The sequence below is a fragment of the Macaca nemestrina genome, chromosome 4 (genome assembly GCF_043159975.1).
Source record: "Macaca nemestrina isolate mMacNem1 chromosome 4, mMacNem.hap1, whole genome shotgun sequence".
Classification (NCBI taxonomy): domain Eukaryota; kingdom Metazoa; phylum Chordata; class Mammalia; order Primates; family Cercopithecidae; genus Macaca; species Macaca nemestrina.
In genome coordinates, this window is record NC_092128.1 from 76715615 (window position 1) to 76734712 (window position 19098).

General features: G+C 40.1%; 1 protein-coding gene and 1 pseudogene across 1 annotated transcript in view; one reads left to right on the forward strand and one right to left on the reverse strand.

The window, feature by feature from the left end:
- The window catches only part of LOC105475557 (succinate dehydrogenase complex assembly factor 3), a 74792-nt gene that overhangs the window by 14412 nt on the left and 41282 nt on the right, over positions 1–19098 (forward strand). The gene's annotated exons all lie outside the window — the stretch shown is intronic.
- LOC105475556 (small ribosomal subunit protein uS3 pseudogene) lies at positions 15708–16466 on the reverse strand (annotated as a pseudogene).

The window sequence follows — 19098 nt, forward strand, 5'->3', positions numbered from 1 at the left end:
TGCAACCTCCACCTCCCAGGTTCATGCGATTCTCCTGCCTCAGCCCTGCAAGTAGCTGGTATTACAAGTACCTGCCACCATGCCCGGCTAATTTTTGTATTTTTGGTAGAGACAGGGTTTCACCATGTTGGCCAGGCTGGTCTTGAATTCCTGACCTCAGATGACCCGCCTGCCTTGGCCTCTCAAAGTGCTGGGATTACAGGTGTGAGCCACCTCACCCAGCTGAGAAGATGTTCTTACTTTAAAATGTTTGGAAATTTTTCCCAGTTTGATATAGTTTCTGGGTGCTTATAACACCCCGACTGTTTAATGTACATACTTAAGATTTTCAGAGCACTTTTAGAAACTGCCATGTGATCATATTCTAATTTTGTAATTAAATCTAGTAAGGGCAGAGACACATTCTTAGAGAGGTGTATTACGATGTTTTCCCTGCTCTGGAATTTACATGGAAAGAGATGCTCAGTTTTATTTTTTCTTCATATCCCCTTGCTTAAACCTTTCTTTCTCCTATCTGTCACCCTGTTCATCCTACTCCTCTTCCCCCCCCCCCCCCCCCGCCCGCAGGAACTTTAGCTTTCTCCTTTGCACTGTCAAATTTTCCTGAAGTGGCTACATCTTTGTCATATTTCTCATTCAGCTTTACCCCCTTATTATTGTAAGGCTGCTTTTTGTTATCAGTAAGGTTACTCTACATCATACCTAATTTTGGTCTTCAGTTAAGATGCCAGTGTTTGTGGATTTGGGATACAACTCTAAACAGAACAAGAAGCTAGCTGGCAGTGATAGTTTGTGGACATTAGGATCCTTCTTCCTGCCTCTCTTAGCTGCTCCAAAATGCTTCATTTCCAGATCATCAAATTTAGATTTCCTTTCTTAGACGTTGTCTCCGACCTGTGACAGCACTTCTTAAAAACCTGCAATAACTAGGCCAGGTGCGGTGGCTCACACCTGTAATCCGAGCACTTTGGGAGGCGGAGGCAGGTGAATCACGAGGTCAGGAGATCGAGACCATCCTGGGTAACACGTGAAACCCCGTCTCTACTAAAAATAGAAAAATTACCCGGGCGTGGTGGCCGGTGCCTGTAGTCCCAGCTACTGGGGAGGCTGAGACAGGAGAATGGCATGAACCTGGGAGGCGGAGCTTGCAGTGAGCCGAGATCATACCACTGCACTCCAGCCTGGGCGACAGAGCGAGACTCCCTCTCAAAAAAAAAAAAAAATACCTGCAACACTAATGGGGATCTCTGGATTTTTCTTTTTGTACTTATGGCCTGTACAAAGAAGGGAAAGTAACTTTTAGCCCATTGGTTTCCTGGGGTCACCTTTAGTCATATTGACTGCATTATTTGCTAGTCCCTGTGTGTGTGTGTGTGTGTGTGTGTATATATATATATGTGTGTATATATATATATGTGTGTGTGTGTGTGTGTGTGTATATTTTTTTTGAGATGGAGTCTCTGTGGCTCAGACTGGAGTGCAGTGGCTCAATCTCGGCTCACAGCAAGCTCCGCCTCCTGGGTTCATAACATTCTCCTGCCTCAGCCTCCCGAGTAGCTGGGACTACAGGCACCCGCCAGCCCGCCCGGCTAATTTTTTGTATTTTTAGTAGAGATGGGGTTTCACCATGTTACCCAGGATGATCTCGATCTCCTGACCTCATGATCCGCCCACCTCGGCCTCCCAAAGTGCTGGGATTACAGGCGTAAGCCACCTTGCCTGGCCTAGTCCCTGTGTATATTTTTAAGGAAGAATTTGGTAGATTCACGATTGTTAGGATAGATATAAATGTATTTATCAGAGGCTATCTTAAATATGCATTTCTATGCCATTTTCAGTTAATGTATTTGGTTTCACCTGCCATATTTGTCCAGCTCTTGAGACAAAGACTGACAGGAGTTTCTGAAGCTTGATGCTCTTATGACTAACTGTAATTAATACCCTTGAGTGTATTTCTGAAGAGTTGTTTATAAACGGTTTTTTTTTTTTTAATATAACTTTTAGGTATATTGGCAAACTTACTAATTAAAAGAGTTCTTTTGTGAATCCTTTTGAAAAGTGAATTATCAACCTGTAATTTGTTTCTTTGTGTAAACCTGTATTTGCATAAATCAAATTTGTTTTAAATAGGGTATGTCTAGAAATCTTGATGCATGTATCTGAAAAGAAAATTTATGTTTCATGTGAAGAATTCAGATTTGGTACATTCAAAAAGTAAGACCTGCCATATTATTTTATTTTAGTTCCACTCTTTTTAACAAAATGCTATCAAAATATTTACAGCCTAAATTAAGGTGGTGGCAAGAGTTTGTGTGAGATTGAACTACAGTACATTTTTAAACTGTATTTTCTTAAATAGTAACAGGTAGTGTGAAGTTTTGCAAAGTTTAAAAAGTTATTCAGTATTTTTTTTCGCTTTTAAAAGCATAACTGGAATTTGAAATTATTTTGCTTTAGCTTAGTCTGTAGTTATAGAAGTAGATGTATATTGTGCATTTAAATATAATGTTTGTTCACTTCTTACTATAGTTTAATACCCAGCAATTTATTGCTCTGCTTAATACTTGGAAGATAGTAATGATAATTCATCTTCTTAGTTTGAATGCTTGAATTAGCCATAAACAGTGATCTAATCTTTAATATAAAATGGTAGATTTATACTGAAAATATAAAATAGAATGTGATTCCTATTGTGTAATATTTAACTGCACCGTTTTCTTTAAATACAGGGTTTTTTGTTGGTGGTGGTGGTGGTTTGTTTTTTAGGGCTGTCTGGGAGCCTCACTACTATTTATTACATTCTTTCTTTGGGAAAGTATATACAAACTGAAGCTGAGAACATTGGGAACTTGTCTACATCTGTCACATCCTCTGCATAGCCTACTAGATTTAGATTGTCAGTCAAAGGAGAACCCTTTCATGATCTAACATGGTTCTGTTAGAGCCCGTGGAAATTGAATCCTTTCCCTGATAACTGAGAAGGGAGTCTGTGTAAGGTTAGGGAACTCTTGGAAATTTTCTAGGAACTAGGAGAAACACTTGTAATATAAATCAGGCCAGCTATATTTGTCCATGACTTTAACAAGTTGAGAGTCAAGGATAATGCACAGGACATTATTAAGTTCAAAACTAGAAAGGAAACAACAGGTCAGGAGCAGAGATTTCAGGATGAAGTTCAAGTCAAGGACATGGAGAAATTATTCAAAATGTAGGCCTTGAACTGTGTGAGGGTTTTCACGCTATGTCGGAGAGGACTAGACAGAAGCAGCCCAACTGAGTTCAGTTGTTTACTCAGTTATTCAATGTCTACTCTTTTTTAGGGGTTATAGATATTAATACAGTCAGGATTTTTAAGGACTTTATGAGCCTGCCACACATCAATATTTGAGAGAATGAGACCCATTGTGTCTTAAAGAATAATTGTTGTGAATGCTGGTCTTTTGGCAGTGTGACAATGATTTGGAGTGTAAGTACAAGAGGGAAAGAGTATCTTTTTCTTAGCTATTGAATTTATGATTATCTATTCAATATATCTACCATGTCACTTGCCATTCCTTCATATACCCTCATTCTATTTGCTTTTTTTTTTTTTTTTTTAATAGATGGAGTTTTGTTTTGTTGCCCAGGCTGGAGTACAGTGGTGCCATCTTGGCTCACCACAACCTCTGTCTCCTGTGTCCGAGCAATTCTCCTGCCTCAGCTTCCCGTGTAGCTGGGATTACAGGCAAGTGGCACCACACCCAGCTAATTTTGTGTTTTTAGTAGGTTTCACCGTGTTGGCCAGGCTAGTCTCGAACTCCTGACCTCAAGTGATCCACCTGCCTTGGCCTCCCAAAGTGCAGGATCACAGGTGTGAGCCACTGTGCCAAGCCCCACTGGCTTTTTTTTTTTTTTTTTTTTTTAAACGGAGTCTTTCTTTGTTACCCAGGCTGGAGTGCAGTGGTGCAATCTCAGCTCACTGCAACATCTGCCTCCCAGGTTTAAGCAATTCTCCTGCCTCAGCCTCCCGAGTAGATGGGATTACAGGTGCCTGCCACCACACCCGGCTAATTTTTTATGTGTTTTTAGTAGAGATAGGGTTTCACCATGTTGACCAGGCTGGTTTCGAACTCCTCACCTCAGGTGATCCACCTGTCTTGGCCTCCCAAAGTACTAGGATTACGGGCATGAGCCACCACTGCCCAGCCCTCATTGGCTTTTGAAGATCATTTTATCTTTGAGTTTATTTTAAAAATATGTATACCCATGTGAGAGATTACATTTTAAATTTCATATGACTAACACTTTTAATAATTATCTGACACTGGTTAACATCTAGCCACTTACTCTGTGACCTTGGGTAATTTGATTAACCATTCTAAGCCTTGGTTTCCTCATCAGTAAAATGGGCATAGCAGCAGTACTTACCTCTAAGGTTAAGGATTAAATAAGATAGTATATGCATAATAGTTGCCCAGTGCCTTACACATAGTAAGTGCTCAATAAATGTTAGATATTTTAGCTTTAATGTTGACACGGTATTTTTTTCGTGCTGTTTTGCCAGCTGGAGACCTCTGTGGCCAGCGACACCTGCATCTGGTCCTCGCTTGTGCCCAGGCTCGCTGCAGGAGGCGCCTACCCACTAGGCCCATTGGACCACTCCTGGCTTGCACTCTGCCCCAGATCATGTGCTTGCCACAGGATCCACACTCAGCCTGTGTCTGGACCAAGTGTTCCCCAGCCTGCCTGTGTTACAGCTCATTCAGTCCCACTGCCCTGCTCTGCCAGTGCCTCCGGGGCTGGCCCGACCCTGCCGCTGCTTCCCAGTGCATGGGGTGGCTGCCCAGTGCCGGCAGAAGGCCACAGTGTTACAGCCTTTTTCCTACCTGTGTTCGGTGGTTCCTTAGTTCTTGTCCTGTGTCCAGGAAGAATGAGGTTACACTGACAACCAAAGGGTGAGAAGAGCAGAGAAGAGTTTTGTTGAACAACAGAACAGGTCTCAGCAGAGAGGGGACTAAAAGTGAGTGGTCCCCCACCTGAAGGTGGGTAGTCCCCCACACCTGGAGATGGGCATTTCCAAAATATGGCTGAATCTGGGGCTTTTATGGGCTCAGAATGGGGGAGTGTATGCTGATTGGTTTGTGAGTATGCAAAAAAGGCTAAAACAAAGGCACCACTCAAAGGTAGGCCTGACAGTATAAAAAAGCCAATTAGGGAAGGGTGGGTATATGTAAAATAGGTGAAGGGTAAGGATCAATCGGAGGAAAGGGCACCAGACGGAAAGAGAGGTTCTCAGTCTGGCCTGTAGATTTATCTGAGACTCATAGCTTGACTTTTAGGCTTTAAACTCTTTGGTTTGAAATTAAGGTTTCACTGTGGACCTGCCCCTATCTGCCTAGGCATTTGTCTGCCTCCTCCTGCTGTCAATGTGGGGTAGGAAGTAGGTTGACAGGAAGGAGACAAGAATTCCAGATAAGAGTGCTCTGAAAACAAATTTTGTAATTTTATTATTCTTAACTAAGTCTTTCTTCTTTCTTACCTTCTGTATGCTATTAGTTGCCAAATCCTGTTGATTCTGTTTTCCTTTACAGTATCAGAACTCTGACCTGTTATCTCCATTCCAGTGGTCAGTACCTCTGGATGTTTGCAGTTATTTCATAAATAATCTTGCCTTTAGTCTCTTTTAACTGTCACCTTATAAAGTACAACTTTGATCATTTTATTACCCTTGTCAAAACCGATCAGTGTTTTCCCATTGACCTCTCTTTAACGTGACATTCAAAACTGCAAAATCTGGCCCAAATGTATTTTTCCTACCTTTATCTAAATGTTCTTTGTCATGAATTCTGTGTTCTAGTCATTTAACTGAGCATTGCTCTCTGAAAGTGGCCTCAAGTTGTTTTGACTCTGGCTGTTCATTTGGCTGAAATGTTTTACTGTCTTTTTCTGCATGGCCAAACCCTAAAGTGTCTTTCAAAACAACCTTCATATGGTGCTGTCAATTCTTAACTGATTAATTCTTCAAATGGAAAGAAATCTCTATGTCTTTTAATTTCCCTCAAATTGTATTTTTCTGTTTTGGTACTTTTTTTTTTTTTTTTTTTGAGACAGAGTCTTGCTGTGTCACCCAGGCTAGAGGGCAGTGGTGCAATCTCAGCTCACTGCCAGCTGCGCCTCCCGGGTTCACGCCATTCTCCTGCCTCAGCCTCCCGAGTAACTGAGACTACAGGCGCCTGCCACCATGCCTGGCTAAGTTTTTGTGTTTTTAGTAGAGACGTGGTTTCACCGTGTTAGCCAGGACGGTCTTGATCTCCAGCACTCGTGATCCGCCCACCTCGGCCTCCCAAAGTGCTGGGATTAGTCTATTTTGGTACTTAATGTTATCTACATTATATTATAGTTACTTATGTACCCCTTTTTGCCACTAGTTGATGGTAAGTTCATTGAGGACACAAAAATGTTCTACTTATCTTTGTAAAATTACTGGGAGAGTAGTATGTTATAATAGGTGTTCAGTAAGTCTTTTTCCCGCCAAAAGAAAAATGAGTGATTATTTTTTGACAAAGACCAAATATGCTAATTACCACAGCTGGATAAAAAGTTGAGCAATCAAAGGTGTGAACTGTAGTCTTTTTTTTTTTTTTTTTTTTTTTGAGAGAGAATTCTTGCACTATTGCCTGGGCTGAAGTGCAGTGGCACTATCTCGGCTCACTCCAACCTCTGCCTCCCAAGTTCAAGTGATTCTCCTGCCTCAGCCTCCCGAGTAGCTGGGATTACAGGCGCATATCACCACGCCTGGCTAATTTTTTGTATTTTTAGTAGAGACACTGTTTCACTATATTGGCCAGGCTGGTCTCAAGCTCCTGACCTCGTGATCCACCTACCTCGACCTCCCAAAGTGCTAGGATTACAGGCGTGAGCCACTGCGCCTGGCCCGAATTGTAGTGTTTATAAAGATTAATAATTTAAACAAAGTGTTAAATTCTGAAATTGTATTTTATGAATATATGAGAATTTAGGGCATTAGGCTTATTCCAAGCACTTTAATTCATGTCTCTATGTAGATAATACTGTCAACCCATTAGGCATATGATCGTATGCATAGCTGGTTCAGTTTTTACCTTTTTTTTTTTTTTTTTTTTTTGCTATTTGGCTATTAATAAGCTTTTTGTCTTTATAAAACTAGTATCAAGCATCTCTAGTTTCTAATTATTCAGGACAAGTTAAAGTAGCTTAATACTCCTGTTTCTTTTCCCATTTAATGTAGTGTTTTAAGTGCCTAAAGTAGGGGAGAGAAAAGGAGAGTATTTAAGGAATTTAAGATCTTGAAGTGGAAAAGACCTAGAAGAGTCATAACTGCTGAGTCTTAGAAAGAAAATGAAATGGAGTATCTGCATGCAATTTCCTTAAGGTATAAATGAACACCATTATCTTCTCTCAGGAAGAAGGAACAACTTTTCAGGATTATTTTCTTCTTAAATTCTTTTTTTTTTTTTTTTTTTTTTTTTTTTGGCAGAGTCTCACTCTGTCGCCCAGGCTGGAGTGCAGTGGCGTGATCTTGGCTCACTGCTGCAAACTCTCCCTCCTGGGTTCAAGCGATTGTCCCACCTCAGTCTCCTGAGTAGCTGGGATTACAGGCGCACGCCACCACATCTGGCTAATTTTTGTATTTTTAGTAGAAAGGGGGTTTCACCATGTTGACCAGGCTGGTCTTGAACTCCTGACCTCAAGTGATCCACCCACCTCCGCCTCCCAAAGTGCTGGGATTACAGGCATCAGCCACTGCTCCCGGCCCCTTCTTAAATTCTTCTAAGAATATTTACTTTGTTTAAAAACTGGATTAATCTTTTCAAATATTAGAGACTGTTAGGGTAAACTAATATCCTAGTCTGATACTTTTTTTTTCTTTTTCCATAAGTTATTGATACACAGGTGGTATTTGATTACATGAGTAAGTTCTTTAGTGGTGATTTGTCACATTTTGGTCCACCCATCACCCGGGCAGTATACACTGCACCATATTTGTAGTCTTTTATCCCTCACCCCCCTCCCACTCTTTCCTGCAAGTTCCCCAAAGTCCATTGTATCATTCTTATGCCTTTGCAACCTCACAGCTTAGCTCCCACATATCAGAACATACGATATTTGGTTTTCCATTCGTGAGTTACGTCACTTGGAATGATAGTCTCCAGTGTCATCCAGGTCACTGCAAATGCTGTTAATTCATTCCTTTTTAGGGCTGAGAAGTGTTCCACTGTGTGTGCGTGTGTGTGTGTGTATACACTCTTTATCCACTCATTGATTGATGGGCATTTGGGTTGGTTCCACGATTTTGCAATTGTGAATTATGCTGCTATAAACATGCGTGTGCAAGTATCTTCTTCAAATAATGAAAAAGATTATCTTTTCCTCTGGGTAGGTACCCAGTAGTGGGATTGCTGGATCAAATGGTAGTTCTACTTTTAGTTCTTTAAGGAATCTCCACACTGTTTTTCATAGTGGCTGTATTGGTTTACATTCCCACTAGCAGTGTAGAAGTGTCCCCTGATCACCACATCCACGCCAACATCTATTATTTTTTTATTTATTTTTTATTATGGCCATTCCTGCAGGAGCAAGACGGTATCACATTGTGGTTTTGATTTGCATTTCCTTGATCATTAGTGATGTTGAGTGTTTTTTCATACGTTCATTGGCCTTTTGTATTTCTTCTTTAGAGAATTTTCTACTTACGTTCTTTGCCCACTTTTTGATGGGATCGTTTGTTTTTTCTTACTGATTTGTTTGAGTTCATTGTTGATTCTGATTATTAGTCCTTTGCCAGATGTACAGATTGGGAAGATTTTCTCCCACTCTGTGTGTTGTCTGTTTACTCTGCTGACTGTCCTTTTCTCTCTAGTTTAATTCAGTCCCAGCTATTTATCTTTGTTCTTATTGCATTTGGTTTTAGGTTCTTGGTCATGAAATCCTTGCCGAAGCCAATGTCTAGAAAGGTTTTTCCAGTGTTAATCTTCAAGAGTTTTTCTAGTTTCAGGTCTTAGGTTTAAGTCCTTGATCCATCTTGAGTTGATTTTTATATTATGCGAGAGATGAGGATCCAGTTTCATTCTCTTACATGTGGCTAGCCAATTATTCTAGCACCGTTTGTTGAAAAGGTTGTCCTTTCCCCACTTTACTTTTTTGTTTGCTTTGTCAAAGATCAGTTGGCTGTAAGTATTTAGGTTTATTTCTGGGTTCCCTATTCTGTTCTGTTGGTCTGTGTGCCTATTTTTATACCAGTGTCATGCTGTTTTGGTGACTATTGTCTTATAGTTTGAAATCAGGTAGCGTGATGTCTCCAGATTTGTTCTTTTTGCTTAGTTTACTTTGGCTTTGTGGGCTCTTCTTTGGTTTCATGTGGATTTTAGAATTGTTTTTTGTAATTCTGTGAAGAATGGTGCTGATGTTTTGATGGGGATTGCATTGAATTTGTAGATTGCTTTTGGCAGTATGGTCATTTTCAAAATATTGATGTTACCCATCCATGTGCATGGAATGTGTTTCCATTTGTTTGTGTGATCTGTGATTTCTTTCAGCAGTGTTTTGTAGTTTTCCTTGTAGAGGTCTTTCAACTCCTTGGTTAGGTATATTCCTAAGTATTTTATTTTTTTTTGCAACTGTTGTAAAAGGAGTTGAGTTCTTGATTTGATTCTCTGCTTGGTTGCTATTGGTGTATTGAAGAGCTACTGATTTGTGTACATTAATCTAGTATCTGGAAACTTGGCTGAATTCCTTTGTCAGTTCTAGGAGCTTGATAAAATTAATTTTGTGTGTATATACATGTAATTTCAGAAATTTCCACATGATGGCAGAAGATACTTACGTCTGAGAAGGCATAACCAAATGAAAACTTTACATTTAAATTTTATCTGAAGTAGTATTTGTCTTTTTACATTCTAACTAGTGCATTTCATATTTGAATTGTCTGATATAGATTTGTTGCCACTTTAAATATTTTATATATGTTTTAACTAATTTTAAAAGGGAGTAAATATTTTTTCCACTATATACAATGTTAATCCATTTTTGAAAGCTTCATGGATAATCACTGAATAGTGTTTAAATAATTGGTTTGGTAAAAGTCATTTTTCTTAGTAAGTTTAGGGGATATTGAAGGCATTTATTTACCAGTTATAGATGAATATATGAAACCCAACGTGTGAAATTTTATTTGACTTTATTTTAGAAATTAAGGAATTGGTTCAACATACGTTCTCTTGTGTTAACTTACCTAGAATTTTGAATGACCACAAAATGGTCTCATTACCATTTTGAATCTTGCTTCCTTTCCCTGTCGCTGTCAAGTGTTCTCTTAAATTTTCTTTGTCTTAATTGAAGAAATTATTTCATTCAATAAATGTTTATTAAATGCCTTCCATGTTTCAGATCCTGCTCTGTAGCCTGATGATTCGTAGTAGTTCAAAACCCCAACAAAGAGAGATTCTTTGTTTCGGGATTTCCCAATCTTGGAAGGCAGATAGCCATCAAACACATGACTGTTTTTAAGTAAATTTTTGTGGTTCTTACTACAACAAAATATATTTATAATAAAAATTTTAAGGAAAATGCAGCTTTATAGTTTTCAGATTAATTGTGAAATTATGAATTATATCATTGATGACCTGGAAAAGATAAAAGTAGAGATTTAGAAATTTTGTGAAAACTTAAGTAGGCCTTTTTTTTTTTAATTTATTTTTTTCCCCTACTTTCGAACACTAGATGCCAAATAATTTAGTTTAAAAAGCAAAGAGATAACATGACATTTTTTATTTTTGGCCAGTAATAGTCTGGCCTTTTTAAATGTGCTGATGTTTTGTCCTGTCTATTATTAGTTTGGTTGTATAATTTGTTGTCAAAACTGGGACACTTCTGAGAGTAAAAGAAGCACTGAAATCATAAACATACATTTTTGAAATGTGTATTTATTGACATATAAACTATATTATGTTGTTAGAAATATGAAAAGTTCTTTATAACTTCTCAATTTTTCAAAATATAAAACATTTGTATACTTCAAGGCAAAACACTTTTTATTGTGATTGTATGAATGTTACAAAAAGAACATAAAATAATTGTTCTTGAGACATATTTATGTACTTTCTATCTGTTCCTGTCTATAATACAGTGTCACTTTTTTTCTTTGAAGAATATAGATTTTGCAATTTGGTTTTAGCTAATTGTTTTTAATTGCCTGATATCTTTTTTGAAGTTACATTTTATGATTAATAGAGAAAACTATTCTGCTATAGATACTGGGATACCAAAGAAACTCAGGGCAAATGTTGCCCAATGGAGGATATTCTCAAAACAATATTTTTTTTGCGTTTAAATTATAAATATTTAAACCCAAAGATTTTAATAGGTACCTTTTTGTTTTTTTGAGACGGAGTCTCACTCTGTCGCCCAGGCCAAAGTACAGAGGCATGATCTGGGCTCACTGCAAACTCCACCTCCCGGGTTCACGCCATTCTCACACCTGGCTAATGTTTTATATTTTTAGCAGAAACGGGGTTTCACCGTGTTAGCCAGGATGGTCTTGATCTCTTGACCTCGTGATCTGCCCACCTCGGCCTCCCAAAGTGCTCGGATTACAGGCATGAGCCACCACGCCCAGCCAATAGGTACTCTTTTTGTGTCCATTTAGATTAGTTTTCTTTGACAGATATTTCTGTAAGATAAAACTTGTCAGATAAATTATCTGTACTTAGGATTATTGTAAACGTTTTGCCAAATTCACATGCTTCAAAATCATAGGCCTTTTTAATTTTCTTCTATTTGGGTATGAATATAAGTATATGCAGTTATAACTAGGAGTTCCTTCCAAAGATTGTTTTCTGAAGTTGAGATAGAGATGCAGTTATAGAATTTCAAAATTAGATCTTGTACATTATTTGTGCTCTCATAATTCATTGTTTCTTCTTTTAGTAAATTTATCTTCTAGTTATAAGCTTTGTTTTTTTTTTTTTGAGACGGAGTCTTGCTCTGTCACTCAGGCTGGAGTGCAGTAGCGTGATCTTGGCTCACTGCAAGTTCCGCCTCCCAGGTTCACACCATTCTCCTGCCTCAGCCTCCCGAGTAGCTGGGACTACAGGTGCCTGCCACTGCGCCCTGCTAATTTCTTGTATTTTTAGTAGAGACCGGGTTTCACCGTGTTAGCCAGGGTGGTCTCAAACTCCTGACCCTCGTGATCCATCCAGCTCGGCCTCCCAAAGTCCTGAGATTACAGGCGTGAGCCAGCACGCCCGGCCTAAACTTTATTTTCAAAAATACTTTGTTAAAAGCTTAAGCTTTTTGTTTCTTTATTTGTCCAGTACTTTGATTAAATAATTCCTACTGATTTGAACAAAATGCAACCAAAATCTAGGTAACTAGTTTGTAAGAAATTTCAGCATCATTGTAGGATACTTAGGTTGATTTACAAGTTAGTTCTGAAAAGGCTCTAGCATTTCTAAAATCTATGTGATAGGCAGCCCAAAAGGAAAGCTTATGCTGCCATGGGGAAGTGCTTGTGCTCAATAGCAATCTTGTTACAAAAATTTTATATATTACTCTTACTGTATAAATACAGATTTTTAGCTAAGTGTCAATTTGAAAGCAGATTCTGTTTTGATTATTAGAATGTCACGGTTTGGGCATGGTTATAAATTGTGTACGCACCACTAATTGCATGTACATTCCTCTCAAAGACTCTAATAAGAACATTGTTTCTTACCTTAGCACTCTGCTCCACCAAAATGTGTTATCACTGTAAAAAATAATCTTATCTTCAGTGGTGAACTATTTATTTATTTATTTATTTAATCTATTTTTATGTGTTTTGAGACAGAGTCTTGCTGTGCCTCCCAGACTAGAGTGCAGGCTCACGGCAACCTCTCTCACTCCCAGGTTCAAGCAATTCTCGTACTCAGCCTCCCAAGTAGCTGGGATTAGAGGCGCATGCCACCATGCCCAGATAATTTTTGTAGAGACGGGGTTTAACCATGTTGTCAAGCTGGTCCCAAATTCTGGACCCCGGGTGATCCACCCACCTCAGCCTCTTCAAAGTGCTGGAATTACAGATGTGAGCCACTGCTGAACTTTTTAAAAACTGAATTTACAATAACACTCATGATAACATCAGATGTTTCACCTTTAAGAATGAATTTCCAGCCGGGCACAGTGGCTTGCAACTATAATCCCAGCACTTTGGGAGGCTGAAGCCGGAGGACCACTTGAAGCCAGGAGATGGAGACCAGTCTGGGCAACAAAGTGAGAGACCTTGTCTCTACAACAGTGTTTTAAAAATTAGCCAGGCATGACACCTCATGCCTGTAGGCCCAGCTGCCCAGGATGCCGAGGCTGGAGGATTGCTTGAGCCCAGGAGTTTGAGGCTGCAGCCAGCTATGATTGCCCTACTGTACTCCAGCCTGGGTGAAAGAGCATGACCCTGACTCTTAAAAAAAAAAAAAATAAACAAATAGTCACCAATAGTTTTACTTTGACTCCATGAATTTGATAAAGAATTCAGCCTGTTCCTAGATTTAATTTAACTGGTTTTTCCATTTGAAGCATCTAGTATCACTGATACGAAGCTAACAGCATTCAGCGTTTTGCAAAGTAGTTCTTTTGTTAACAGTCTAACAACTATTGCTTTACTTTTTATATGTGCATAAGATAACCTAGAATGAAAATGAGTGAAATTAAGTTAGATGATTAGTGATTTGATCTAAATGAAAAAATTGTGCTTCTCAGTGTAATATGTAAATACATGTTATCTGTAGCTATACCTGTTGTCTCCATGTACAGTAATTTAAAAAGTAGATTCTGATGCACAATCAGTAGATTTGTGTTTTTTTTTTTTTTTTTCCTGAAACAGGGTCTCACTCTGTCTCCCAGGCTACAGTGCAGTAGCATGATTTTGGCTCACTGCAGCCTTGACTTCCCAGGCCGAACTAATCCTCCCACCTGCGCCTCCTGAGTAGCTGGGACTACAGGCGTGTGCCATCACACCTGGCTATTTTTTTTCTATTTTTTTTGTAGAGACAGGGGTCTCACTATGTTACCCAGGCTTTGGTCTCGAACTCCTGGGCTCAAGCGATTCTTCCACTTTGTCTACCCAAAGTGCTGGGATTACAGGTGTGAGCCACCGTGCCTGGCTGATTGGTGTCTTTTGATTTACATTTAGTCAGTGAGATTGCAGTAGTCTCCATGTTACATGTTTATTATCAACTGGTTTTGAGAAATGAAAAAATTTCAGTTTTTCACTCAAGATAACACTTTTTTTTAAAAGCTTACTGGTGCCAGAAGGGTTCATTGCAAAATAAAAAGCATTGCCAAACAATAAATAGTTGCAGATTTGTACTGTATACTAAATGGCAAAACCACTGTAGTAGAAGCAAACTGCACGTGTATACCTTGGAGATATTGTGGTAAAAAGCGAATATTGCAATAAAATGAGTCGTGTGGATTTTTTGGTTTCCCAGTGCATATAAAAGTTATGTTTACACTATTATCTTCTAAGTGTATCATAGCATTATGTCTTAAAATACAATATACATGCCTTAATTTAAAAATATTGCTCAAAATGCTAATGATTGTCAGCAAGGCATAATATTTTTACTGATCAAGAATCTTGCCTCAGTGTTGATGGCTGCTGAATGATGAGGGGGTTGGTTGCTGAAGTTTAGGGGTAGCTGTGGCAATTTGTTAAAATAAGAGCACAATAAAGTGTGCTGCATTAATCGACACTCTCAGGAAAGATTTATCTGTAGTATGCATTGCTGTTTGATGCCTTTTTATGCACAGTAGTCATTTTTTTCAAAATTGAAGTCTGTCCCCTCAAGTCCTGTTGCTGCTTTATCAATTAAGTTTATGTAATACTCTAAATCCTCTGTTGTCATTTCAACACTGTTATGGCATCCTTGCCAGGAGTAAATTCCATTTCAAGAAATCACTTTCTTTGCTCATCCATAAGAGAGAACTCATCCATCCAGCTTTTATAATGAGATTACAGCAAGTCAGTCACATCTTCAGGTTTCATTTCTGAACTAGAGTTCTCTTACTGTTTCCACCACATCTGCAGTTACTTACTCCACTGAATTCTCAAGCTTTTCAGTCATCCATGAGGGTTAGAATCAACTTCTTCCAAACTCCTGTTAATGTTAATATTTTGACTTGCTCCCGTGAATCACAAAAGCTGTTAATCGCATCTAGAATGGTGAATCCTTTCCAGGAGTTATTCAATTTACTTTGTCCAGATCCATCAGAGGAATCACTGTCTATGGCAGCTATAGTCTTTCCAAATTTTTTTTTTTTTTTTCTGAGACGGAGTCTCGCTCTGACACCCAGGCTGGAGTGCAGTGGCAGGATCTCGGCTCACTGCAAGCTCCACCTCCCAGGTTCAGGCCATTCTCCTGCCTCAGCCTCTGAGTAGCTGGAACTACAGGAGGCCACCACCATGCCCGGCTAATTTTTTTTATTTTTATTTTTAGTGGAGATGGGGTTTCACTGTGTTAGCCATGATGGTCTTAATCTCCTGACCTCGTGATCCACCCATCTCGGCCTCCCAAAGTGCTGGGATTACAGGCGTGAGCCACCGTCCCCGGCCTCAAATTGTATTTTTATTTTATTTTATTTTTTTATTTTTTGTTTTTGTACAAGATTTTATTAAAGGTCTTTACAGAGCAACATCCAGATTCCAGAATACAGCTGCCAAGGAGACCCTTTTATGCTGTGGGGACTGACTGGGGCATGGCAGGTGGCTCTGGCTTCCCACCCTTCTATTCTGAGATGGGAGTGGTGGGCAGTATCTCATCTTTGGGTTCCAGGATGCTCCCTTGGTCAGGCAGGGGCTTCTTAGGGCCAGTCTTACCAGTTGGGTCCTAGGGCAGCATGATCTTCACCTTGATGCCCAGCACACCCTGTCTGAGCAACACATGGCGCACAGCAGCATCAATGTAGTAGTTAACAGGGTCTCCCCTGTGGATCATCAGGCCATGCACAAACTTAATGGATTTAGCCCTCTGTCCTCGGAGTTTCCCAGACACCGCGACCTCGCAGCCTTTGGCCCCGCTCTCCATGATGAACTGCAGCACACCATAGCACGCCCTCCGCACAGCAAGCCCTCCTAGGAGTTTGTAACGCAGAGACTCTGCCTGGGCAATGGCACACAGACCTCTAGTGGCCACCTTTTCAGCATAAAGCTCTACACTGCCCTCTGGAAAGCCAAACCTTTTCTGAACTACAGCAGTCAGTTCCGGAATCCGTGGACCCTTCTCTCCAAGAACATTCTGTGTTCTGGTGGCTAAGATAATGATTTCTGTCCTGGTGGGTGTAACTCACACCTCAACTCCAGAGTAGCATTCTTCAGCCAGCTCCCAAGTAAGAAACTCATTCAGTTCAGCTTTGAACATGCCATCAGTGACAAACTTCCTCTTCTTGGAAATTTGCACAGCCATCTTGCCGCCGCGCTCTGCCGAAAGGAAAGCCAAAATGTATTTTTAAAATGAGACTTGAAAGTCAAAATTACTTCTTGATCCATGGGGCTACATAATGGATGTTGTGTTAGTAGGCATGAAAACATTATTAATCTCCTTGTATAGCTCCATCAGAGCTCTTGGGTGACCAGGTGCATTTTCAGTGAGCAGTAATATTTTGAAAGGAATCCTTTTTTCTTTTTTTTTTCCGAGAAGGAGTCTCGCTCTGTCCCCTAGGCTGGAGTGCAATGGCGCGATCTCGGCTCACTGTAAGCTCTGCCTCCTGGGTTCACACCATTCTCCTGCCTCAGCCTCCCGAGTAACTGGGACTACAGGCGCCCGCCACCACACCTGGCTAATTTTTTGTATTTTTAGTAGAGACGGGATTTCACCGTGTTAGCCAGGATGGTCTCGATATCCTGACCTCGTGATCTGCCCACTGTGGCCTCCCAAAGTGGTGGGATTACAGGCGTGAGCCACCACACCCAGCCTAGGAATCTTTTTTTCTGAGCAGTAGTCTGAATAGTGGGGTTACAATATTCAGTAGCTGGAACTACAGGCATGCACCACCGAGCCTGGCTGTCTGTTGTTTGTTTAAGACTGAATATTTTAAGATTAGTTCATGGCAAAATTAAGAGGAAAGCACAGAGATTTTCCATACACCTTCTGCCCCAACATATGCATAGCCTCTCCCATTATTAGCATCCCCCACTGGAGTAGTACATTTGTTACAATAGATGAACAAACTGTAGGGGTGACGGAAACTTTTACTGCACCCTCTGAAGTTTCTGTAGTTGAATCTGTGATAAACTGAAAGCAGACAGATTAATAGGAGAAAGGCATACAGATTTATTATGTGCATATACACAAGAGTCTCACAAAATAAAAGACTCAGGCCAGATGACTGGAATTTTTATAGTATCCGTAGCTGCAGAAAGAAAGAGGGGCTTGGGACTTCCAGGGAGTGGAGGTTAGGACAGACAGCTTTGGGAGGATGAGAGGAAGAAATCTAGTGAACAAAGGTGGTCTTGTTTTGTAGATTAAAATATCTTGGGGAGCAGCCCTCCAAAGAATGGGTAAAGCTTCTCTGGGTGAGGTTGTTAACCTTTAGTCTCTCTTTCCTGTGGTACGGTCTTTCCACATCCATCTTTAAGCAGATTAGGGGTCCTCAGAGAAAACCAGCTTGCATCCGCTGGTTCCCTGCTGTTCCCCAGTCAGGATACCAAAGAGCCTTACTTTGGGGTATCATTTTCTGAGCCCTCACACTACATTGACACATTAAGATCACCCAGAGTTCATCGTTTACATGTAGGGTTTACTCTTGTTTTCTTACTTTCTATGAGTTTAGACAAATGTGTAATGACATGTATCCATCTTTATGGTAGTATACAGTATATTTTCACTGCCCTAAAAATTCTCTCTGCCCTGCTGGTTCATCCCCCTCACCAATCTCTGATAACCCACAACTGTAACCCCCAATGGTTTCTACTTGCCTTCTGCCAGAGGAAGCCAATTTATCAAGACAGGGGAATTTTTTATGGAGAAACTGTTTAATACACATAGAGCCAATTAAATGGGAGACTGGAGTTTTACTATTATATCAGCCTCACTGAAAATTTGGAAGCTAGGAGTTTTAAAAGATAGTTTTCAGGCATGGACTAGGGAATGGGGAATGCTGATTGGTTAAGTTAGGGATGAAATCATAGGGAGTTGAATCTGTCCTCTTGCATGGAGTCAGTTCCTGGGTGGGAGGTCACAAGACCAGATGTCCCAGTTTATGGGTCTGGCCAGTGGATCTGTTAGAATGCAGGGTCTGAAAAATATGTCAAACATCAGTCTTACATTTTACAGTAGTAATATTATCCATTGGAGCAATTGAGGAGGTTAGGAAGTTTATGGCCTCTGCGTGACCTCTGAGCCATTATTTTATTTGTTTGTTTATTTATTTATTTATTTATTTTGAGATGAAGTCTTGCTCTGTCACCCAGGCTGCGATGCAATGGCACAGTATCAGGTCACTGCAACCCCTGTCTCCCAGGTTCAAGCAATCCTCGTGCCTCAGCCTCCTGAGTAGCTGGGACTACAGATGTGTGCCACAATGCCCAGCAAATTTTTGTAGGCATTTTGGTTTAGTAGAGACAGAGTTTTGCCATGTTGGGCAGTCTTGAACTCGTGACCTCAAGCGATCTGACCACAATGGCCTCCCAAAGTGCTGGGATTACAGGCATGAACCACTGCTTCTGGCCCTGAGCCATTATTGCTAATTTTGTGGCAAATTTGTTACTTTTACAAAGGTGGTCTAGTCTCCAAGCAAGGAGGATGTTTGTTTTGGGGAGGGACTGTTACTGTCTTTGTTTCAAAGTTAAAGTGTAAATTCCTCCCAAAGTTAGCTAGACCTACTACACCCAGGAACGAACAAGGGCAGTTTGGGGGTTAAAGGCAAGATGGAGTTGGTTAGGTCATGTCTCTTTCACTGTCATAATTTTCTTTCTTATAATTTTTGCAAAGGTGGTTTCTCCACTGATCTGTGTACTCTTGCCCTAGTTTTGCCTTTTCTGGCATGTTACATGTTGGAATCATACAGAATGTAGCCTTTTCAAATTGGCTTCTTGGCTGCTTTTATTTG